Here is a 15,153-nt window from a genome sequence, read left to right on the forward strand (position 1 = left end):
CAAAAGTGGAGACGGGGAAGAAGTGGGAAACTACTGGGTGACCAAAGAACTGGATGAGGGACGTGCGCTAGAAGTAATCTACTTGGACTTCAGCAAAGCCTTTGATACGATCCCCCACAGAAGACTCGTGAATAAGCTGAAAGGATTGAACTTAGGACCGAAAGTGGTGAACTGGATAAGAAACTGGTTGACCAACAGGTGGCAGAGGGTAGTGGTAAATGGAATCCGCTCGGAGGAAAGGAAGGTGAGCAGTGGAGTTCCTCAGGAGTCGGTGCTGGGGCCTATTCTGTTTAATATATTTGTGGGAGATATTGCTGAAGGGTTGGAAGGAAAGGTGTGCCTTTTTGCAGATGACACGAAAATAACCAATAGAGTGGATACCCTGGAGGGAGTAGAAACAATGAGAAGGGATCTCCAAACGTTAGAAGAATGGTCAAGGGTCTGGCAGTTAAACTTTAATTGGTAAAGAAGTTATAGAAACCAAAAGCATATGGTAAACAGGTATCAGACAAACAATTACAAAACGTTCTATTTTTTGATTTTTCATATATATGCAGTGTATAATATTATATTGTGCTCAGTCTTTTTTGGTGTATTACAATGACCCAAAGACTCAGGATGTGTAAAAACACCTTACCGACATTTGTCACTTCTTTACCAGTTGAGTCATTAGAAACCATTTTTCTAGGAAACCCAGAATTTTGAATAGTTAAAATTTAATGCCAAGAAGTGTAGAGTGATGCACTTGGGGTGCGGAAACCCGAAAGAGAGATACCGGATAGGAGGGGAGAGATTAGCAAGCTCGACTCAGGAGAGAGACCTTGGGCTGTTGGTGTCGGAGGATCTGAAGGTGAAGAAACAATGCAACAAGGCGACGGCCATGGCCAGAAGGATGCTAGGCTGTGTAGAGAGGGGCATAACCAGCAGAAGAAAGGAGGTGTTGATGCCCCTCTACAAGTCGTTGGTGAGGCCCCACTTGGAGTATTGTGTTCAGTTTTGGAGGCCGTATCTTGCTAAAGATGTAAAAAGACTGGAAGCGGTGCAAAGAAAAGCTACGAAAATGGTATGGGATTTGCGTTGCAAACCGTACAAGGAGAGACTTGCTGACCTGAACATGTATACCTTGGAGGAAAGGAGAAACAGGGATGACATGATACAGACGTTCAAATATTTGAAAGGTATTAATCTGCAAATGAACCTTTTCCGGAGACAGGAAGTTGGTAGAACTAGAGGACATGAATTGAGGTTGAAGGGGGGCAGACTCAGGACTAATGTCAGGAAGTATTTTTTCACGGAGAGGGTGGTGGATATGTGGACTGCCCTCCCGCGGGAGGTGGTGGAGATGAAAACGGTAATGGAATTCAAACATGCGTGGGATAGAAGGAATGGTTCCGTGGAATCTTAGCAGAGATTGGGTGGCGACGCAAGTAATTGGAAACAAAACGAGAGCTGGACAGACTTCTATGGTCTACGCCCTGATCGTGACTGAATAGATAAGGATGGGCTGGAGTATAAATTTTAAGGGGCTTCGATGTTAGCTTCAGAACTTAGTACAAGAACAGTACTGGGCAGACTTCTACGGTCTATGTCCTGAGAAAGGCAAGGACAAATCAAACTTGGGTATACATATAAAGTATCACATACCATGTAAAATGAGTTTATCTTGTTGGGCAGACTGGATGGACCGTACTGCCGTCATTTACTATGTTTCTATATGTTACTGTAGAATGAAACGTAAGCAGCATAAAATTTGAACTGCAGTTTTGGTATTCAGATACCAAAGCTGTTAAACATGAACACTACTGCAGAGAGCAGTGCACAGTATAGAACGTCTTTCCTTAGACCCAGAAGACTTCACCTTTTCATAAAACCGAAAAAATGAATTAACATCTACCTATCAAATTTCAAGAGTTAAGTTTGTGATTTTGGCAGTTCTCTGCTCATATAAAGTGCATACAGTTCTAAATTTTTTTCCAGTATGAAATATCACCAACAGGAGAGTCCCTATGGAAGTGGTGTTTTTTTTTTTATTTGCCCTGATTGTTTTTCTTTTATATTCCTTCATTTCTTCTATGTTCCATTATTTGTTTGTTTATGGTTATTACTGTTGTGTTATTACCTATCCCTTGTTCCTAATGTTTTTGGTTTGCTGTTCATTGTTTTGAGGTTTAGATAAGGTATTAGTATTATATTTAATGTTATTTTCTGTTAATTGTACTTCTTTTTTATTATTGTTCAGTGTAGCTAACTGAACTATCAGCTCGTATTTAGGATGGTGGTGTAATGCAATCTAAAAAAGTAATTTATTGCAAAAGTTTTGTTCCCTTTTGAATTTAGTCAGCCTGTGCTAGATTTTTTCTAGACCCTAATGATCAGGTCATCTAATTGCAGTTGGTTTCTAATAGGTCTTGAAAGTAATTGGATGGTAAATGAGACATAGATCTGGAAATGGTTTTATGATTTACAAGAGATTTAAAAAATTGAATTTGAAAACTTTACAAATTCAATATAATTATATACAGTGGTGGAAATAAGTATTTGATCCCTTGCTGATTTTGTAAGTTTGCCCACTGACAAAGACATGAGCAGCCCATAATTGAAGGGTAGGTTATTGGTAACAGTGAGAGATAGCACATCACAAATTAAATCCGGAAAATCACATTGTGGAAAGTATATGAATTTATTTGCATTCTGCAGAGGGAAATAAGTATTTGATCCCCCACCAACCAGTAAGAGATCTGGCCCCTACAGACCAGGTAGATGCTCCAAATCAACTCGTTACCTGCATGACAGACAGCTGTCGGCAATGGTCACCTGTATGAAAGACACCTGTCCACAGACTCAGTGAATCAGTCAGACTCTAACCTCTACAAAATGGCCAAGAGCAAGGAGCTGTCTAAGGATGTCAGGGACAAGATCATACACCTGCACAAGGCTGGAATGGGCTACAAAACCATCAGTAAGACGCTGGGCGAGAAGGAGACAACTGTTGGTGCCATAGTAAGAAAATGGAAGAAGTACAAAATGACTGTCAATCGACAAAGATCTGGGGCTCCACGCAAAATCTCACCTCGTGGGGTATCCTTGATCATGAGGAAGGTTAGAAATCAGCCTACAACTACAAGGGGGGAACTTGTCAATGATCTCAAGGCAGCTGGGACCACTGTCACCACGAAAACCATTGGTAACACATTACGACATAACGGATTGCAATCCTGCAGTGCCCGCAAGGTCCCCCTGCTCCGGAAGGCACATGTGACGGCCCGTCTGAAGTTTGCCAGTGAACACCTGGATGATGCCGAGAGTGATTGGGAGAAGGTGCTGTGGTCAGATGAGACAAAAATTGAGCTCTTTGGCATGAACTCAACTCGCCGTGTTTGGAGGAAGAGAAATGCTGCCTATGACCCAAAGAACACCGTCCCCACTGTCAAGCATGGAGGTGGAAATGTTATGTTTTGGGGGTGTTTCTCTGCTAAGGGCACAGGACTACTTCACCGCATCAATGGGAGAATGGATGGGGCCATGTACCGTACAATTCTGAGTGACAACCTCCTTCCCTCCGCCAGGGCCTTAAAAATGGGTCGTGGCTGGGTCTTCCAGCACGACAATGACCCAAAACATACAGCCAAGGCAACAAAGGAGTGGCTCAGGAAGAAGCACATTAGGGTCATGGAGTGGCCTAGCCAGTCACCAGACCTTAATCCCATTGAAAACTTATGGAGGGAGCTGAAGCTGCGAGTTGCCAAGCGACAGCCCAGAACTCTTAATGATTTAGAGATGATCTGCAAAGAGGAGTGGACCAAAATTCCTCCTGACATGTGTGCAAACCTCATCATCAACTACAGAAGACGTCTGACCGCTGTGCTTGCCAACAAGGGTTTTGCCACCAAGTATTAGGTCTTGTTTGCCAGAGGGATTAAATACTTATTTCCCTCTGCAGAATGCAAATAAATTCATATACTTTCCACAATGTGATTTTCCGGATTTAATTTGTGATGTGCTATCTCTCACTGTTACCAATAACCTACCCTTCAATTATGGGCTGCTCATGTCTTTGTCAGTGGGCAAACTTACAAAATCAGCAAGGGATCAAATACTTATTTCCACCACTGTATCTAGTTCCTTATTCTTAAAGCACATAAATGTAGCTACTGTTCAAGTCAACTTTAAGCAGATTCTCTAGATAAAACCTCATTATAAAAAAAACTGCCTTAGTCTTCCCTGACATTTTTCTGAAGATGATCTGTTAACTCACTACTCTTGTTTTCTTGTAGCTTACATAACTTATAAATCAGGAGCTCCACCTACTTGCAGCTCCAGCCTCTCCCAACTAATGATGGCTAACAGAAAAAAAACCCCAGGAAACCAGATGAAGACAAATGTCTTGTTTTCAGCTGGGTCCTGGAGGCACTGGGAGATAAAGTGACTTGCCCAAAGTCCCACAGAGTCAGTGACAGTGGTGAGTTTTGAACTCATGACCCAGGAATAGTGAATTGTAGTCCATTGTTGTAATCTCTACATCATGCCTTCTCACAAAAACCAAACTGGCCAATAAAGATATTTGATTTTTTTTTTCTTAATTTCTGAATTCATGAACCCCTGCAGAATATTTCTGCCCTTCACCCTGAGTCATAAACTAGCACATAATAATACTGTTTGAAAATTATTCCCTCAAAATAAAGAATAGATTTATTTTGAGGGAATAATTTTCAAACAACAAAAGTATAAAGTCCATAAGTACCCTAATAACTTGGCAAGATTTTCAAAGGGAAATTATGGGTAAGAAGGAGGGCAATGTTTATAAATATCACTGTGTTCTTAGCCCTCCTTCTTACAGGCCATTTGAATTTGTACCTTTAAAAAATGATATGCCTCTGGACAGCTTAAAGGACAGTTTCATCTCTTCTAAGCTTGATCATTTAATTTTTAACAGTATTAATCTAGCTCATGAAAACTGAATTTGCTCTGTTTGGTATTCTACATCTTACTGATGCTTTCTCACTACTGCTTTTAATTTCCCCTTTATCTCATTCTAAAAAACCAAAAGGAATCTTCCATCAAGCTGTGCAGCTACACTGTTAGAACTGTGAAATGACAAACCATTAGCAAAAACAGGACATGAAAAACTTTGATTTGGGCAATGAGCTGTAATGCCAGAATATAAAATTTCTGAAGCTTTCTATAACGTTCAAGAAAGCCTAACTGTAGAGACCCTTATTATAAGGGTAAACCACGTAACAAAGCTATGAACTGGCAGCTTGTGTTGAAAGTGCAGGAGCTAAAGATGGCAAAAGTATTAGAGAGAAAACTTGTATCTTCAATTTAAACATCAGGAGAGATGCTTCAAAATTCTAGATATATAAATTTCCAGCCATCTCAGTGGGCTCTTTTAGGCAGGTAGATTTGGACAGTGGAGAAATCCATTTTTATTCTTCAGATTTTGCAAGTAGAGAAGGACATGTATGATAAAAATGTCAGGCACACTCTACACGTCAGGCCCTTAACAGGATTACATGTCAGTTCTTAATGTCTCGCTCTGTTTTTCTTTGCCATGAATGGTTGCATTATTGCTCACAGGAACTTCACTGTAATATATGGTAAGAGACAAGTAGCTCTTTATGGCCAGTGATTATTCGGTTTGAATGAAACCTGTGATTTATGTCCATTTAACTGAAAAGCCTTGTAAATTCCCAGTGCTGCATTTTTCCTCAATAGAGAATGAGTCAAGCGAAAGTGACAACTAGGTTGGTGTGGAAATGTGCAGTGCATCGCTGTGTTATATTTAATATACCTGACATGAAAAACGTGCACACAGCTCACAGTCACCGTAAGTAGGAGTGAAAGTGACATTAGCTTGTAATATGATGGCCATATTCAGTGCATTAGTCCTATAACATTTCCTTAGAAAGGGGCTTTTCGTCACCATTGTGAAACAAAGGGAGCAGTTGAATCGTTTATCTTGGAGTGTAATGAATTTTTTTAATCCCTCCTTTATTTTATTATTTCCCTTTGATTTTTATCTTCTAAGCAGAGTATATATCACTAAAGCAAAAGAGGAGCCCAGAGGCTAGGAACAGTTTTTTTTTTCTGGTACTGGCAGGCTCTTTCAAGGATCCCACTTATTAGTGCTAGGTGAGATACTTTTGATGAAGTTCTCTCTGAGTATATCATGGTCAGTATCTGAAAAACATGATGTAGTATGTCGCTCTCCTTGATCCTTCCTTACACTCCAGTGATACCCATTGGTTTCTATAAAAGAGAGAATCTTTATATTTAGGTAAACAAACAAACCAAAAAAAAAAAACCCAACCTGATGAGACCTTGACTGTTTTACACTCCATAAACACTGAAAGAAAATAAAAATATGGCTGTTGGGTTGTGTGTGTGCATTTGTGTGTTTCCACAAGGCATATCCAAAAATGAAATTATGTGCTAGAGCTGTGGAAGACAGATTGTATTGCTTTGAAAGTCTGTTGAAAGGCTAAATACTTCTAACTTGGCTAGCCTCGTATTAAGTTAGAAGAAACAGTGCCCTGCATTTGCACCTTAAGTCTCCTGGGTCAAACATTTATTGTGTTTGCAATATTGTTCTATTGGCAAGGGCACTACTGTACAATCCATGCACTGCGGGTTTCTAATCCACTTATTTATAATTCAAAAGCTTGCCCATATATTAATGAACCTTTAATGAGCTGTTGAAAATGCCTGAATTACAGTCCGATTATTAAACTCAAACGGCCCCTGTAATCATACCATTTGAGTGGGTTTTAGGTACTTTTCACATCTGCAGCTTTGCATTGTGAAGGATATGGGTTTATTCGAAGAAAGCTTTGTAATAATTTTGACCTGCAATTTATTTATTGGCCTTTGAATGCAGTAGTCTTTGCAGATGCTCTCTTCTATTATCTTTGGGGGCAGGTGCACAGCATGTTGAAAGACAGCTAATTAGGATTTCCTGAAAGATATGCAAAAAAAAAAATCCAGAGCTTATAACAAAGCCAAGTTCATTGTTAAACAATGTTTTAGTGTCTGTCTGTGTGATTTGTCTAAATCCTAGGAGTTCCGAAATGAATATTGTGGTTTTAAGCTGATTAAAATTGTTAGCAAATGAGCTTTTTATTAATCTTATAATGCACTAAGCTTGCTAGTTAAATGCGGTATAAAACTTTTAATTGACAAATTATGTATTTGTTATGCAGGTGTAAAATATCCATAAGATTGTAACTAAGACTCAGAGTTAAAAATAATATAAAGGAGCTATTAAATATAAAGACTTCCTTTGGCCAATTCTGTTTTCAAGTCTTTTGATTCAGCAGTAAAATATATACTTTCTGTGTTCTTAAAATTTCTAGACCTCAGATTTTTTTGCTTCTTTTTAGTCAGTTCACGGCCTGAATTCCATGAGCTAAACATTAATGAACTTGTGCTGATAAAGCAGTACTGGGGAAAATAAAAGAAACAGCTGTGTGTGGCCAGTATGCAGAATGTAAATAGGCACATTGTACATATGATGCGTACACATATATTCCATCCTATGAGGATAACCAGTGGACCCTGCAGTAAGGATTAAAGATTCGTGCCTGGTGGCTAGACATTAGTCTGCCATTCTTTAATAACTGCTCAGTAAATATTAAATACAAATATTTCTCCCTAGGTAATCAAGAAGGGCTTTTTTTCCTCAATCAAATCATGATCCAGCATGTATGTTTTCCTTGAGACCATAAAATGTTGAACGGCAGCATTATTGCTTTGATGAGATAACGCATAGCATTATCTTGTTTAGAAGAGATTGAAAAAAAAACCTCTTGTTTTTACGTTGTGATTTCAATCAAATTAGAGGCTAGAGATGTTGATCCAAATAGTCCCTGTTCCTACCTCAAATATTTCCCTTCAGAATCACCATCTCAGGTAAGATTAAAAGTAATCAGAATCAGATAAATAGTACATTTTCTGATCAAGAACGTTTATTTTCTAAATTTTATCAAACCCATTTACATCTGATCAGAAATAGTGATTCAGACAGGGAAGTTCTAGGCTAAAGGCCTTCTTTTGGAGCAGGATTCCAGCTGGCAAGTTTGACTCAGCTCTCATTTGAGGCAATGACTGGTACAGATATGCAGTAATATTTTTATCCCTACTCACAAACTTATCATTTGTGGAAATTACTACATAAGTATACATCCTGGTATAATGGAGCTTCCATTTCAGTTGTAGAAAATATATTTTTATGCTATAATAAAATATTTTTAAGTTTCTGCCATCTTATTGTCTGCTTCTCTAGTCTCTTTTCCCTTTCTTGCTTAGTTTTCCCTTGTAAACATTAATATCATTTACAACAAAATAGAAAAGTACTCGAATTTTTAAAAACTGAAAAGGTAGTAAAACTAACATGTTGGGTTGAACTGCTTTGTCTTACACTGATGCTGGCCGTGATTTCAGTGACTGATTTCTGAGATCTTTTTCCTCCTTTATTCAAAATTGTTTTTAAATAATTTCCAAAATACTGAAGATAGTTACCTGATCGCATTTTTAATTTTGGATGTTTTTTTTATATTTTGGTGTTACCTGTTGATAACTTCTGTACCTTTTTTTTTGTTTGCTTGTTTTAACATTAATACAGTTAAGTCCATTGAGCACACCACATTCAAACATATAGGGCTAGATTATATATATGGTGCTAAAACAATTGCACAACAAAAAGCGCTATTATATAAACCACGCTTAAAGTTCATAATCCCAATTAAATCTAATTAGTACCAATAATTGCTTGTTAAAAAGTCAGTTATTGGCACAAATTAGCACATTATTCAATTAAATTGTGCACACAAAGTGGGCACGCACCCAGATTTGCAAGCACAATTTTCAGTGACTTTTATAAAATTAGAGGGATAGTTTACCCTATGATGCCACGTTTATGGTTTATGGGGATACATGAAGTCTTAAAATCATGTGTGATACAGATGGTTGCCTTCCAGTATCTTTTGCTTATGGGGGTCTGTATCCTTTCCCGCTTTCTTCATTTGAAATTCTTCTGCCTTGCCTTCTTCATCAATGTTTTTAAATTATAAATTCCAAATAAGAATATTTTCATTTAATTTATTATTTATGAACTGGACTAAAAATATTGGAGGCAGAGAATAGGCATGCCCTGTGCTAATTGGATAATCATCGCATGCCGCTGATTAACACGGGTATAGTGTGGGAGCCCTTACCGCGTTCTAAATAGGGGATGGTAAGGGCTCATGCATTAATGGCCATGCGCTAATCGGGAAATTAATATGTGGCCATTAAGGGGAAAATTGAAATTGCAGCCATTTTACTGCCATGCTAAAAGTGGCCTTAGCATGCAGGAAACCCATGTTCTAAAAATTGCACAGGCCGTTTTTTAACACAGCTTAGTAAAAGGGCCCCAAGAAACCAGTGAAGTAAAGTGAATAGTAGAAGGAAAAAAAACCAATGGATAAAGTGAATAGAAGGAAAGGAGTTGAATCATCAGTATTCAGCATAAGTAAATGTAAGGTAGAAATGGAGGAACTGAGAGGCAATTCTTTTTATATGAATAAAAATTTAAATGGGTACAAAATACTACCAAATTAGAATTAAAGAAATAAGAGAAACTGAACAGCGTGAGTGGAGGAGTAGCCTGATGGTTAATGCAGCAGCCTGAGAACCCGGGGAACCAGGTTCGATCCCCACTGCTGCTCTTTATGACTTTGGGATTGTCACTTAACCCTCCATTGCTCCAGGTACAAGATGAGTACCTGTATATAATATATAAACTGCTTTGATTGTAATCACAGAAAAGTGGTATATCAAATCCCATTTAAAATCAGCAACACACTTGGTGAGAAGAAAAGGAATCATCACAGGAGAAATCACTGCAAAGAGCCTGACAAAAGAAATGTGTGTAAAAGTCAGAAAGAGAAAAGCAGCTGAACTGAAATTATGAAATACCTGAGGGGATGAGTTTATGCAACTAGTTTTATGGACTTAGGTTTAAAGAGTGGTAGGAGACCTTTGTAGAAAAGGAAGAGGAGTAGTAGTATCAAGGAAATATAAATGATATAGGCGCTTACGCACGTCCAATGTGCATCAATTTTGAGTTACCACCCGGCTACTGCATGGCCCTTGCGGTAATTTCATTTTTGACAGGTGTCCGCTACGCATGCTGGAAAATATTTTTATTTTCTGGTGTGCAGGCAGTAATTGACATTTTACGCACGTAGACCATTACTGCCCAGTTATTGTGTGAGACCTTACCACTAGGTCAGTGGCTGGCGGTAAGGTCTCAGACTCAAAATGGACATGCGGCAATTTTCATTTTGCCGCATGTCCACTTTCGTCAAAAATTTTAAAAAGGCATTTTTTACAGGTGTGCTGAAAAATGATTCTGCGTGTGCCCAAAACACACGTCTACATTACCACAGGCCATTTTTCAGCACACCTTTGTAAAAGGGCCCTATAGATTGCTGTTAGTAGATTTGGTTATTGATGTACAGTAATTCCTCTGTAAAGTTGATATGTCGTATGTATTTTAGATTAAGGAATGCATGATAAAGGAGAGGGAGAAAAGATGACTCAGCAGCATGTGTTCCAGTTACTGTCAGTCCTGCATAAACATCAAGGCACTGGTTCTGTAGTAAATAGAACACTGGGTTTTGGCTGAATCTAAAGAGAAAACCATTTGCAATGCAATGAAATAAAAACCTATTGCACCCGACTAGTTTTGTGTGTACCCAAGTATCTGTCTAAGTTTTAAACTTGTATAGATGGACAGTATGACTTTGTATTTTAATTCAACTAACATAGTGAATGGTTTTTAGACTCCCTAAATGAAATCACATTACTGGTGCAAAGCTTGTTCATCTGCTAACTTTGGAATTGGCAACAGAAATAATTTCAAAGTGATGAGACATTTTTATTATTGTACTTAAATTACTCCACATTTTGCCTTTACATCAAGGTGACAAGCTTGAAGACATATTTGTCAGATGAAGTTGAAATGTCACCCAGCTAGGGAAGACTGAGCAATAAGAGACTTCCTCTGACAGCATGCTTTCCAGTGAGGTAGATGGCTATTATTTAGATAAGGAACACAGAAATCAATGGACTGTTAGTCTGACCCAGCATGGCACATTTATAGTAGAAACTGACACAGGGACAAAGTTTGTCCTCGCCCCGTTCCCATGGGTTCTGTCTCCATCCACACCACATCTTTGCAGGCTCTGTCTCCATACCTGTCCCATCCTCATTGACCCTGTCTCCATCCTCGCCTCGTCCCCCGCAGGTTGCTGCCCCCATCCCTGTGGGCTGTCCTCGTCTGCAGAAGCCTCAAATACTTATGATTTTATATTTAAATCTTTTTATTAAAGTATAAAAAGGAACAATATGCTGTGCAACTGTTGTTTATAAATCACAAATAGAAAACAATAACAACAACGAGCAACTATAATAATCCCCCTCACCACCACCTTCTACTCTTCCAACCCCAACAATAGCCCTGCAGTAGCGACAGGGGCTGTTTATCCCTTGCAGCAGGGCCCTTTTTACGGCAGTGGGTAAAAAGACCCCCTCCAAAAAATGGCCACGTGGTAAGGTAACCCTTATCGTGTGGTCATGTGGTGGGGAGCACCCATTGAAGTGGCAGGGCTCCTGTGGTAGCGGGGTGATACCCAATTACAGCCGGGTTAGCACTGCTCTAGGGAAAAAGAAAAAATTCCCAGAGCACCGCGCTGGGGAAAAAGAAAAATTTCTCAGAGCGCCAAAAATGTGCACTCCAGCTAGAACTGCTGTCAGTGGCTGCGTTGGGCTGATGGTAGTTACATTTTAGCGTGCAGTAAGCCCATGTTGTGCTTACCCCCTTAGACTTACAGAGTTCCATAGATTACTAGTGGGCTCATTTTCAAAAGAGATAAATGTCCTAAAAGTGTCATAAAGCACAATTTGGACAGATTTCTGCAAAACAGGTTTTGAAAATACCGATTTGACATTTTGAGAAGACGTCTTCCTATGCATCTTGTCTGCAGTGCGTCCAAATCACAAGGGGGCGTGTTGACATTTCGAAGGCAGGCTTAGGATGGACTTAGTGCACGCGCCTATTACTTGGACGTACATATAGCCATAATGGAACAAAATGAAAACGTCTAGGGCAAAAACTTCATTATTTTGGTCTAGACCGCTTTTTAGAATGAATAAGGCACAAAAAGGTGCCCTAAATGACCAGATGACTATTTCCAAAACATGTGAATAAAAATAGTATTCACCAGCCTCTATGACAGCCTCAGATGTTATAGTCAGGTCCCCAAAGTAGTGTAGTGGTGCCGTGAACTGTAGACAGGCGAACTCAGGCCCATACCTCCCCCTATCTATTACACTTGTGGTGGAAACTGTGAGCCCTCCATCACTCACTAACACCCACTGTACCCACATATAGGTGCTGCTTCACCTATTTGGTGTACAATTGGGGGTGATGGGTTTGGGAGGGCTCAGCAGACAAGATAAAGGAGCAATGGTGAAATATGTACCTGGGAGCATTTATATGAAGTCCACAGAAGGTGCCCCATTGCTTTCCTGGGATGTTGGGGAGACCAGTCTACTCTGAATTCTGGCCCCTCCTACATCCCAATGGTTTGATTCTGTACATTTTGTACTTGTATGTTTATTTTTTTCAAAAATGCCCAAATAAAAAAACACACAAAATCTCAAAACCTTGTTCAAAATGGTATTTTTGGAAAAAAAAAGATGTTTTCTTTTTTTGAAAATGGGCTTATTTCCTAGTCGAATTTGGGACATTTAGCGCAAAAAGTCCAAAGACTGACTTAGACTACATATCTTCATATCGAAAATGCTCCCCATGTAACTTTGTAAGTCTAAGTGCTTTGAAAATGAACACTTTTATCAACTTAATTTCTTATGCAACTGTGGTCTATCACTTATCTAGCAACAAAAAACCCTGCCACTATTCTTTGTTTTTTAATTTTAGAAGTTCTTGCTGAAAAGCTGTAAATGTCTTGGAATACGACAATTACCAGATGTTTCTTAATCTGTGTTATTCCTGCTAGGCAGTTTTTTTTAATACTGCAGCATCTCTTCAAATGAAAATAATGAAAAAAACTTTTATATCTGTCTAAGGAACAAAGTACAGTCTTGTATGCATTGGTAATGTAATAAGTACATATACTGGTTGTGAGATCATATTATAAACCACCTCTTTAAGACCCTGGACAATGTACAAAAGAAGAAAAAATACAATACATAAGGGACTAGATTCTATATATCATGCCTAAAAATTCAGCACCAAAATGAATTTTGCCTAAGCGCATTCTAAAAGTACACCTTCATTTATGTGTACTTTATAGAATATGCCTAAATTTCCATGCACTATATAGAATATGCCGAGCACCGGTCCATGCAAGTAAACTTAGTTGCAGGCAGTAACACCAGGTAAAACCTGGTGTAAAACCAATGCTTAAATTACATGCAGACCCGGTGTATTCTATAAGCATGTGCACGACCTGCCCATGGCCACACCCCCTTTTCAACTATGCAACTTAGAATTTATGCGCATCATGATATAGAATATGCTTAGACAGTTCTGTGCGTAAATTCTAATTTATTTATTAGGATTTATTTACCGCCTTTTTGAAAGAATTCACTCAAGGCGGTGTACAGTAAGAATAGATCAAACATGAGCAATAGACAATTACAGCAGTAAAAATATTCAAAAACAATACAAAGTATGACATGGTATAGTACTTACAATGTCAACACAATACGTAATAGAGCATTATAATTGATAGTGAGGGGTAAAGCAAAGAAGTAACATATAAATAGGTTAGAAAGTAAGAAGAGTTAGAAAGTAAGGTGATTTAAAGGAAGTTGCACATGAGGTCAGAGAGATGGTTAAATATTATCTCAGCTATGGTAGGAGTGGATAAACATGTCCTGCTGCAGTATGTGCAGCCCGAGTCACTCCTTGTGTGTGTGTGTGAGTGAGACTAACAAGTTAGTTACTTTTTCCACTAAAGGCCTGGTTGAAGAGCCAAGCTTTCACCTGCTTCCTGAAGTAGAGATGGTCTTGTGTTAAGCGCAACCTTTCAGGCAGTGCATTCCAGAGTGTGGGGCTACTCCAGAGAAGGCTCGCTTGTGGGTATCACATTGTGTAATATCTTTTGGAGAGGGTGTGGTTAGTGAAAGTCCTTGGGAGGACCTTAGTGTCCTTGGCGGTGTGTGGAGGATCATCCTATTTTTTAGGTACTCAGAGCCATTTCCTTTCAGGGCCTTGAAGATCAGACATAGAGTTTTAAATTTAGCCTTTTATTGTACTGGTAGCCAGTGAAGTCTTTGCAAAATTAATGTCAGTTAGTGTCAATAATTGCTTGTTAATTGGCAGTCAGCACTGATTGGCTTGTTAATCAATTAAGTTATGTGCGTTGTTGCTGCTCCACGGAAATCTCAGCATGATATATAGAATCTGGAAGAAAGTCTGTAAAACTGACCTACAGGCATTCCTTTAAAAGTGGCGTTGATTGGAGGAGATCATGTCAGCATAGGGGTGGAACCTATCTGACCCAAAACAGCAACGGTGAAAAAAGACCTAGAACAGGGATAGGCAATCTTGGTCCTTGAGGGCCGCAACACAGTCAGGTTTTCAGGATTTCCTCAATAAATATGAATAAGATCTGTTTGAGTGCACTGCCTCCATTGTATGCAAATAGATCTCATTCATAGTCATTGTGGAAATCCTGAAAAACAACTGGGTTGTGACCCTCGAGAACCAAGGTTGCTCATCCCTGGCCCAGAGAAATCTCAGGGAACATAGCTTAAAGCCATAAAAGTGTTGTCCAAGTTTAGAGACCATAGTCTTCCCTGACACAAATTAGATAAACATTTTTTGCAGCATAGACTGACAACGTTCATTTAAATTAATGGTGCATGTTTGATATGGTGAAACATAATCCTGATAGATTAGTTTATATATAGGCTTGATATACTGCTTTCATATCAGGTACAACAAAGAGGTTTACAGTGGTTACATTTCTGCTAAATAAAAGGAATTTTCTGCATACCCTCAGATAAAGATTTCCTGTTTTGAGCCAGCACTTGGCTCTGTGGCCTGTTCCCCATTTGCTCTCTGGATGACTTAAATCCACT

At 39.0% G+C, this 15,153-nt stretch overlaps 1 protein-coding gene across 3 annotated transcripts in view; it reads left to right on the plus strand.

Moving 5' to 3' along the window:
- The window catches only part of PBX3 (PBX homeobox 3), a 411,372-nt gene that overhangs the window by 295,679 nt on the left and 100,540 nt on the right, over positions 1–15,153 (plus strand). The gene's annotated exons all lie outside the window — the stretch shown is intronic.

This window comes from Microcaecilia unicolor, chromosome 6 (genome assembly GCF_901765095.1).
Source record: "Microcaecilia unicolor chromosome 6, aMicUni1.1, whole genome shotgun sequence".
Lineage (NCBI taxonomy): Eukaryota > Metazoa > Chordata > Amphibia > Gymnophiona > Siphonopidae > Microcaecilia > Microcaecilia unicolor.